Raw genomic sequence first — 10,456 nt, 5'->3', positions numbered from 1 at the left:
CCTTGCAGTCCGATACCTTTCGTCCGGTTAGCCCATGCACCACAGCGAAAGAGATCTGGGATATACTCAAGGAGTTGTATTCAACTGATGAAGACCTGGAACACTCCATCCAAACTCTATTGCTTTCAGAGTTCGGTGCACTTAAACAAAAAACGGATGAAAAACGCATTCGGACTTTCGATCGCTTCAACCATCTTCTAAGCAAAATGATTAAGCAGGGTATTGGAAGAGAAGTGATCGAAGAAAAGGTCACATTTTTTAACGGTTTAAGACCCGAATAAACGGCTGTATTTTCAACTGTGAAGGCCCATGAGCAGTTTAAGTCTAATTCCTTGGAGAAGATGGTGGGAATCCTCAAGTCACACGAAAATGTTGTGTCAAAAGAAGCGAAAGTGGTGTCTGGTATGGGATCTTTGGCCCTTCTATCGAAAGCAAAGAATGTAGCAGAGGATGAAGAAGATTTAGAAATGTCAGAGTGTGATTTGACAAGCGAAGAATATGCAATGATGGGTTCCAACCCGAAGCAATTTGCTCGTAAGAAGTTTCCTGTAGCCAAGAACCGAAACTGGAAAGGAAGCTATAGCTCAGAAAAGACTAAAGAGGATATCAAAAACAGTCCTCAGAAAGAAGAAGAGAAGAAGGAGAGAATTCTGGTGGGAGACTCCGGATATGATTGCAACTTCTGCCATGGAAAAAACCATTTTGCTAAAGACTGCATGTTGAGAAAGCTGTCAGAGGAGAAAGAGGGTGAAGATGATGAAGAATATCACACGCGTAAGCTGGAGGAGATAAAGAAGAATAAAAACTCTAACAAAGCTATAAATGTTTTGGTTATGCAGGTGAGCATGGTTGATGATGAATTTGGTGGAGTAGAAGTCTGGTCGATAGACTCTAAAGATGAAGAAGTGCGTAAACCAACACATGGCAGGGCGTTTGTAGCCAAAGAAGATACAGTTGAGCTTGAAGGGAAATGCTTGATGGTAACTACTGGACCCTATCAAATGAGAGGCTACACAATCGAAGGAGAGTGTATTGAAATGAATCAGAAGGAAGACAAATGCTTTGCTGCTAAGACTGTAAGCGAAAGGATTAGTGGCTGTGATCAGTTGATCAAGAAGGTACAATCTATTCTCGAATCACTTAAAATACCTATAAAAAACTATGAAAAGGAATTAAACGAATTAAAATTTAAGTTTTCAAGTTTAAGTGGTAGCCTAATGCAAACTCGCCTCACAAATGCTAACCTAACTAATTAACTTAGCAGGGCAACATCTTAGAGTGAGGAGCGAAGAATGTGGATCGAGAAGACCAAGTTAGAGTTAGTTAGGTCAAGAGATGAGCTAATTAATTTATAGCGAGACAATTTAAAGCTTTTAAAACAACAAAATATTTTTTTTAATAGCTAATCGTCTTTACACGAATATTACTCAGTTGCACTTAAATTGTGATATTGGCAAAAAGGTTCACAAAATGATCTTGCCATTTCTTGAATTTAAGGAGGATGAAGTAGATGCATATTGTTACAATTGTGAATCAATTGTATCATCAGATGAGGTTTCAGATGCTTACAGGATAGGTCTGGACAAAATTGAGTCCTTTATAAAATCCAAGGACCATAAGGACATGCTTTGAAATTTGTTGGACAGAAATGATAAATTGGGCATAAAGACCTAAACCATGCAAAAATTTGACTCATTGAATACCAAATTAAATTTAGAACACAAAATGAATGTGGAAAATTCTTCTGAATTTAATGAGGACACTGATATGAGTGAAATTTACTTAGAGGATGAGGTTGACTGTTCTGAATTCCTCAAAAGCGAGCCCGAACCAGCAAAGTCACTCATATTTCAAAATTCAGTTGAATTCGCTCGTACATCCAAAAACAAGTCCAAAGTCCTTAGAGAAAAAGCAGTTGTATATCAAAAGGTGCAGACAGTACCGAATCAAGTGTATGCTACTACCGGAGTTACCAAAAGGCAAACAGTGGAGCTTACTTCGTTGGTGGATGAAGACAACGCGGAAGGATGTGACAACTTTTTCTGGTCAGCTCCCATTGACAATGCATACAAAATAGTAGGTCTGTCAGAGCAAATCTCATGGAGAGTCAAAGATAGATATGTGGCTGAGACACTTACCAAGCCTTCAAGCTTTGATAAGCCAAGTTCAAGTGGTACTAAAGAAATTCAAAGCGAACCAGTAAAGGGTTCAACTGGATCATCTCCAAGTGAAGCAAGTATAGAGAAACCGAGACCAAAAGCAAATATTAACAAGTCTCAAAAACAACCTGTTGAGCAAACACGTCAAAGGAGCAAAAGGTACCAGAAAAATCTTAAAGAGAGGAAACAGTTTTGGAATTCTCAAAACGCTAACCATGTTCACAAAGTTTCAAATTCTCAGGCGAAAGAAGGGCCTTATGCAAGTAAAATCCTACTCACTGTTAATCATGCAGTAAAACGAACCAAATGAGTATTGTTTGTGTCGAATCCAATAATGTTAAGAACAGAAAGACAAGTTTCGATGCTAAACCCCAAAACCTTGATTAATAACCGAAGCAGAACCTAGTGAAGGATATCAAAGGAAAAGGGAAGCAAGTATCAGATTCTGAAGTTCATGCCAAGAAGACAACATCTAACCCTAGGAATTAAAAGGCTAATGAGAATCAAAATAAAAATAACCAAGCTGATTCAAATAAACCAAAAGTGGAAAGTAATAAAATCAAGGTATTCACCATTAAAAGAAAAGATGAAACCACTTTAATAAAAAGAACATATTTTGTTGATCTTTCTATTGCTATTCCTTGTCGTGTAAAAGGCTCACGAGGACCCAAGAAACATTGGGTTCCTAAATCTACTTAATTTTTGCAGGTTATAAGTGACGAGCAGCTTGACGACGAATTGTACATTAATAGTGGCTGCTCACGTCACATGATAGGAAGGAGGGAAGAGCTGTGGGAGTTTTAGGCCCTTAAGGATGGTGGATGTGTCAAATATGGGAATAATTCATATGAAACGATCAAAGGTTATGGAATGATCACTAACACGGGATTCTTAATCAGAAAGGTAGCATATGTGGAGGGATTGTAGCACAACCTAATTAGTGTCTCTCAACTTGTTGTGGGAACTGGTTTAAAGGTTTCGTTTGATGATGAAGGTTCAGAAATTGTTGACAAGAAGACAAAGACTATTCTGTTGAATTCCAAGTGAAAGGTTGGCTATGGCACCGAAGGCTCTCACATCTCAACTTCAAGGATATCAACAAGTTGGTTATTGGTGATCATGTACGAGGACTTCCTTTTCTCAAATTTGATAAGGAACACTTGTGCGCTGCATGCGAGATGGGAAAGCAAAGCCAAAAGAGTCATCCAACTCGTATTAACACAAAGATCATCGAACCACTTGAACTTCTTCACATCGACTTGTGTGGTCCTTCAAAAATAGAAAGAGTTGGTGGTAGTAAGTACATTTTGGTAATTGTTGATGACTTTTCACGTTTCACTTGGGTTTTCTTTCTTAAATAGAAGAACGAAGAGACTCTAAAGCTCAACGGATTTATAAAGCAAGTGGAACTTCAACTGCAAAAGATGGTCATGAATATAAGAAGCGACAATGGATTAGAATTCAAGAATCAACAGCTTGAAGAATTTCTTGTTGATAAGGGAGTGTCTCACAAATTCTCTGCTCCCTACACTCCACAAGAGAACGACATAGTTGAAAGGCGAAACCGCTCTCTGTGTGAAGCAGCCCGGACCATGCTCAGCTTCGCTTCCTTACCTTTGTACTTCTGGGCCGATGCGATCGCTGATGCCTGTTATACCCACAATTGATCCTTCCTCAACAAGTGATTCTCTATCACCCCATACGAAATGCTGAATAATCATAAGCCGAATGACAAGTTCTTCCATGTGTTCGGTTCAAGATGCTTTATTTTCAATTCCAAAGAGAACCAAAACAAGTTCGATGTAAAGGATGATGAAGGGATCTTTCTCGATTACTCCCTAACATCAAAGGCATATAGGGTTCTAAATAAATGCTCAAAGAGAATTGAGGAAACCTATTATGTCACCTTTGATGATAGTTATGTAAAGAAGCTTCAATCAAGTATTGATCAATCAGAGGAAATCTTTCCTAAATCAGGTCAAGTTTCGGTACCTATTTCCAATCTATTTGATGAATACATGTTGCTTTTTGATGAACCAAAACGAGCAATTCACTCTGAGACGAAGGCTGCTGACAACAAGATCGACAACTTGAAGAAAATTATCAATGAAGCAGCAAAAGAAATGTCAAGCGAACACAAGGAACCAACCGAACAGCCCGGTCCGAGCGAACCTCCAGAAGAAAATCATACATTCCAGGAGGAAACATCATCACTAGCAAAAACCCATGATGTCACATTCGAGGGGGAGTAATCTAACCCTGAGGATAAAACTGTTTCATCATTCGAGGGGGAGAATCCAACTTCAAAAAATGAAGGTCCAACCGAGGGGGAGCATTCTTAACCCAATGTTAAGATAGTCTCGCCATTTAAGGGGGAGAATAATCAAGCAAATGATGAAGACACTCAATCCGAATTTGAGGAATAAATAAATGCAGAATTGGATCCTTCCTATGATCCAAACTATCCTCTTCTCACTAAATAGACAAGGGATCATCCAAAAACTCAGGTCAATGGTGAATCATCTGAGGGTGTTCTAACTCGGTCTTAAATAAAAGCGAAAGAAACTGCTTTGTTCTCTTAAGTAGAGTTCTGCATGTTTAATTTGTTTGTCTCGAAAATAGAACCGAAAACGATTAATATTGAACTTGACCATTTTGATTGGGTTCAAGCTATGCAAGACGAACTTAATGAATTTGAGCAAACCGGGTTTGGAGACTGATTCCCACACAAAAAGATGCAGTTGTTGTTGGGTTAAAATGGCTTTTCAGAAAAAAGATGGACAAAGAGGGAAATGTTATTCGCAACAAGGCTTGGTTATTTGTAAAGGGATGTTATCAGGAAGAAGGAATTGACTACGAAGAGAATTTCGCTCCAGTAGCAAGGTTGGAATCGGTTCGAATCTTTTTGGCGTATGCAGCACACAAAAACTTTGAAGTGTTTCAAATGGATTTCAAGTGTGCATTCTTAAATGGAGAACTAGAGGAGACAATATATGTTGATCAACCACCGGGTTTCGTGAATGAAAGGTATCCTAATCACTGTTATATTCTTGATAAAGCAGTCTATGGTCTGAAGCAAGCTCCTAGAGCATGGTATGAAACTCTTACTCGCTTTCTAAAAACATCCAAGTTTAAACAAGGTTCGGTTGACCCAACCTTCTTTCGCTAGAAAGAGGGTGACCACTTAATGATCGTTCAAATTTACATCGATGATATCATCTTCGATTCGACAAATCCTAGCTTAACTGTGGAATTCAGGAAGTTGATAGAGAATAAGTTTGAAATGACCTCAATGGGTCTAATTAACTTTTTTCCTTGGCTTGAATATTAGAAAGGGACCCGAAGGCATATTTATCAATCAGGAAGCTTACACAAAGACCTTGCTAACCAAGTTCGACATGATGGGTGATTCCAAAGTGAAAGTTCCTATGGCATTTGGAACAAAGCTAACACCATCTTTAGAGAAACTGGCTATATATATGACCCTTTATCGACAGATGATAGGATCTCTTATGTATCTAACAGCTAGTAGACCCGACATTATGTTCTCTGTTTGTTATTGTGCCAGGTTCCAAGCTAATCCACGCGAACCTCACATGGTGGCTGTGAAAACCATTTTCAAATACCTGAAGTGAACTTAATCTCTTGGTCTTTGGTATCCTGCAAAATCAGGTTTCTTCATACAAGCATTCTTAGATGCTGATCTTGGAGGATGTGGATTGGACCGAAAGAGCACCACTGGTGGTTGTCAATTCCTTGATGGGAAACTTGTTAGCTGGCAGTCCAAGAAACAAACATGTGTTTCTTTCTCCACAACCGAAGCTGAATATGTTGCTGCAGCATCTTGCACGTCTCAGGTCATAAGGATTAAAAGCCAAATACGAGATTATGGGCAGAATATGAAGAAGATTCCTCTCTATTGTGATTCTAAAAGTGCCATCAGAATATGTTACAATCCAGTGCATCATTCAAAGACAAAAAACATAGCACTGACATATCATTTCATCAAGGACCATGTAGAAGATGGAAATGTCAAAATTCACTTTGTTCGGTCCTTAGATCAATTGGCAGACATCTTTACTAAGGCCTAACCTGAAGCATCATTTAGCAGAATTCTACAAGGCTTAGGAATGATGGAAGCTGAGTCTGTTCCAAAACCACTCTCATTTCATTAAGGATAACTTTCGTTTTCGCTTTCTTAAAATTTTTCTAACAACCGAAATAAATCGAACGCTCGGTCTATTTCGGCTCCTGAGTTTTCGGGAACCGAAATGAACTGAAGGCTCGGTCTATTTCGCCTCATTTAATTTTTCAAAGCAAGCGATCATTTTATCTTGTGGTTTGGTTCTTGTATTTCCTTTGTACATTTGATATATCTTTCTCTTCCTCTACTTTCTGTTTTCCACTGTTTTTCAAAAATCCAAAAATATTTTTTTGTTATTCTATTTTTATTTTTTTATTCAGAAAAATTAAAATTCAAAAAAAAAAAAATCTTTTTTGTTTTTAGTATTTTTTCAGAAAAAATTAAAATTCCAAAAATAGTTTTCTTTTCTGTTTTTTTATTATTTTTCAGAAAAATTAAAAATCAAAAAATATTATTGTCTAGTATCACAGATTTTCTTTCATGATGGAGATGGGGTAGGTATTTCACACTCTCTCTTTTAACTAGCTAAGTATCCCTAGAAGCATGCTGCTGCTTGTTGACAGAAGCCTCACAGATTTCAAGTGAAGCCTTAATGATTCAATATACCCAAATCCTTTCTTCCCAATAAGGCTGTCAAATCCACTTAAATAATGAGCTACCTTACTCTTCTCATATTGAGTAAAGAGTTAACTGCTTGGTTATTTTCGTATAGCAGAGGTTTCAGTTCTGTAGCCATTTCTTCACTATTCTCCATCTCAGTTCGGTTCATTATCATAACCCTTGAGACTCTCAGTCTTTACCACTGAGGTTTATGGTTACACAACATCTGTTTTCATGATCTTAGTTTTATTTACCATGTGCTAAGTAAGACCCAAAATCCAACACCCATAATGAATTGATGGTGAACAATAATATGCTCTAGTTTTCACCCAAGTTTTAACAAATTCCCTTTGATGGAATGTACCAAGAAATCTTGTTTTTCATTTTTGAGAGATCTTTATGAAATTGTCTAAATACCAAGGCTTTTCTTCCCAAAAGATCCAGTTTGTTTTGTTTTTGAGATTTCCTCAAAAAACATCAAGTCACTGAAAATTATTCAAATCTACTTGTTTTATAGGCCACATCGGTCTCACAGGTACTTCATCCAACTTTCGGTCTTATGTCAAGTGCTGAAGTTCGGTTGAAGCTAAGCCACCCTTTGTAGCCAAAATTTGAAAAGACTCCTTTCAATGTTTCTTAATAAACAATTGATTGTAATTCAATGGGATAACACACAGACACTTCTAGGTGTCTCTTGACCTTGAAGGAAGCGATTCTTGCCCGAGATCCATAGTTTCGTGTCTATCTAGACATCACTTAAATCCCAAAAAATAATTTGCTTTATTTCTTTTATATTGGCACACCCTTGCATGAAGATCTTTATGATTTTCTCAATTTTTGTTCATGGTAATAATGGAAAACTTGCAGAATTGATGGTTCGGTTATCGCTCTCTGGAGGTACACTAAATTAAGGAGCGAACCTCGTCAGCTATTTGAAGTGAACGGATCATTGTCCACTGGTAACACAATTTGAATCATTTTTGGAAATGATAAGGCATTAACAAGATAAGGTTTCAAGCCGGGTCATTGGATAAGAATTGCAACGGGTGCGTGAATTTGAAACGGTTCCTAAACCCACGCCTGGTGACGTATATCTAGGGAAACCACGCTGTTAAATCGCAGTTTTTCAGGCGCCATTTCAGGGGATCGTATCATCATCACAACATATTATTTCTCTCACTTGGAAATGGTATAAAAGGGTTTCTCACACCTCCTGTACCTCCTTACCACCTCCAAACTCTCTCACGAATACAACAGGCGATTTTCAACTGTTCATCTTCTTCCTTTCTACAACAATGGCAGAATCATAATCCGTTCAAGAACAAACCGCTACCTCATCTCTTCTGACCATCAAACCAAATCAGAATCTTATTATCGAACTGAATCCCTTCGTCTATGATTCGTACATGCTTCATGTGGTCGAATGTCTCAAGTATTCCCTGTTAGTGATTGCTCTAACGCAGGTTGAATTTGTTCCCGTGTCACTACTCTCACAGGTCTATTCATCTGCTTCTTACGATAAACGAAAGGAATGGATCTTCTTTGACATCTTCAATCACAAGACCTCTGTCTCTAAAGCTCACCTTTGTTCTCCACTAGGGCTTGCTTCAGACGCCTCTGTCATCTCTCCTGATTTCATCACCACTACCCAACTATTCACTATGTTCTATGACATGGGGTACACCAATGTCCTTACAAAGGTGGCAAAGTTCAAGAAATCTTTCTTACCACCTCAGTGGAATGGTCTTTTCACCCTCATGTTCAAGGGATTAGCCGAAAGGGTTGCTGGGTCTGATGGTGTCAGCAAAGGCTTCATGACCATTTTATATGGTCTCTATCACAAAATCAATCTGGATTAAGGCTCCCTTATTTGGTCTCAACTGGTGTAGACCCTCAATTCATCATCCAAATACTTTGAAATTTCGTGTGGATACTGGTTACTCGCAGAGCCCTTGAGCATTTTCAGATTCCCATCATGGCGGATATGTTGTAGTCTTCAATCTCCACTTTCCACACTACAAAAATCATCGTCTCTGACCCCACGAAGTTCATGTTCATCGGGTCAATTCCAGAAATGATATCCAGATGTGTTTCAAGTGAAATCCATGTTATGGCTGATTATAGAAAACTAATACCATCAGTGCCACGACAACTTACTCCAGAAATGCAGAGTGCCTTGGAGGTTGTTGACAAACCGGTAAAGAGGGGCAAGAAATTAGAACAGAAGAATAAGGAAACCAAAGGTCCATCATCTCAAGTGGCTACGCCTAAAAGGCGAAAACATGAAAAAGAATATTCTCGTGCCCACAAAAAGCGAAAGAGGTTAAGAAGATGGCCAAGAAACCAAAGGTTGTCTCTTCCAGTGATTAAGATCATGTTCCGTCAGATCAAGATCAACCGAAGTCTACTCAAGCCGAACATGTTCATATTGAAATCTCACCACGAGGAAATTCACCTCCTCTGTCCCCATCTCCTTTGGTACATGTAACCGAATCTGTTCCAACTCCTCCTCCACTGTGCTTGTTTCGATTCCACCACTTCCACCACCGGTTTCTTCTCAACCTATTTCCTGATGGATTAGTGTCTAATTCCATAACTATTTTGGCATGTACTTGACCCGATTGTGAGCATGGTCCTTTTGGGTTGCCTTCACCATAGCAATATGTAGGATGAATTAAGGAGAGAAAGGTTTAATTACGATTTATTAATATATTATGAGAATAATATATTAAAGGAGAAATCATATAGTTAAATTAATATTAGTTAAGAATTAATTGATAATTAATTTTGTGGCTAAAAGAGATTACTTAAATATAGGGGACTGGACTGCAATTATTGTATAACTGAGTTATTGGGATAAGGAATGCTAAAGGAACAACGGGTGAACAAAATTATGATGGGAGTCCATCATATTTTCGTCCATGGCCTTATTCCAGAAGGTTCCATGGGCTGCTTAGAGCTTAAGCTGTCCATTAGGGTTTAGACTGAAACCCTAGCAACCCACATAAGTATATAAAGACCCCTAGGGCTCCAAAAAACGTGGCTAACACTTGGATTAGGGTTTCTAGTCGTTTTTGGTTCCCCCTTCCTATTCTCTTCTTCATATTGTTGCTTAGTGGTGTTTGTGACTCCATTAGAGGTGCAACACTTGAGGAATTAAGATTTCTGTAGCCAAGGATTAGATTGTTATTGCTATATAACAATCAAAGGTTAGATCTAAACCCTATTTTGTGCTAATACGATTAATTGTATGATAGATCTAAGGTTTATAGCTTTGGATATTCAATTTCATGTTCATTAGACAAAATAGATCCAAAAGCTATTAGGGTTTGCATGTACACCATAGGAATGATGTATCGCTCGAAACCCATTATTTCCACACCACCAACTATTTCAACTGTTCCACTTCCACCTCCGATCATTACACTAGCAACCACCACAACCACTACAACCGAACCTACGGTTATTATCAACGTATCTGATACGGGGGAAACTACCGAAGGTCTCACCACCCCTGTCACTTCAAAACCTTTATCCCCACCTCACTCAACTG

This window comes from Lactuca saligna, chromosome 4, assembly GCF_052625555.1.
Source record: "Lactuca saligna cultivar CGN05327 chromosome 4, ASM5262555v1, whole genome shotgun sequence".
In the NCBI taxonomy this organism is placed as follows: Eukaryota; Viridiplantae; Streptophyta; class Magnoliopsida; order Asterales; family Asteraceae; genus Lactuca; species Lactuca saligna.
The sequence above is the reverse complement of the archived record's forward strand: the minus strand, read 5'-3'. Positions refer to the sequence as shown.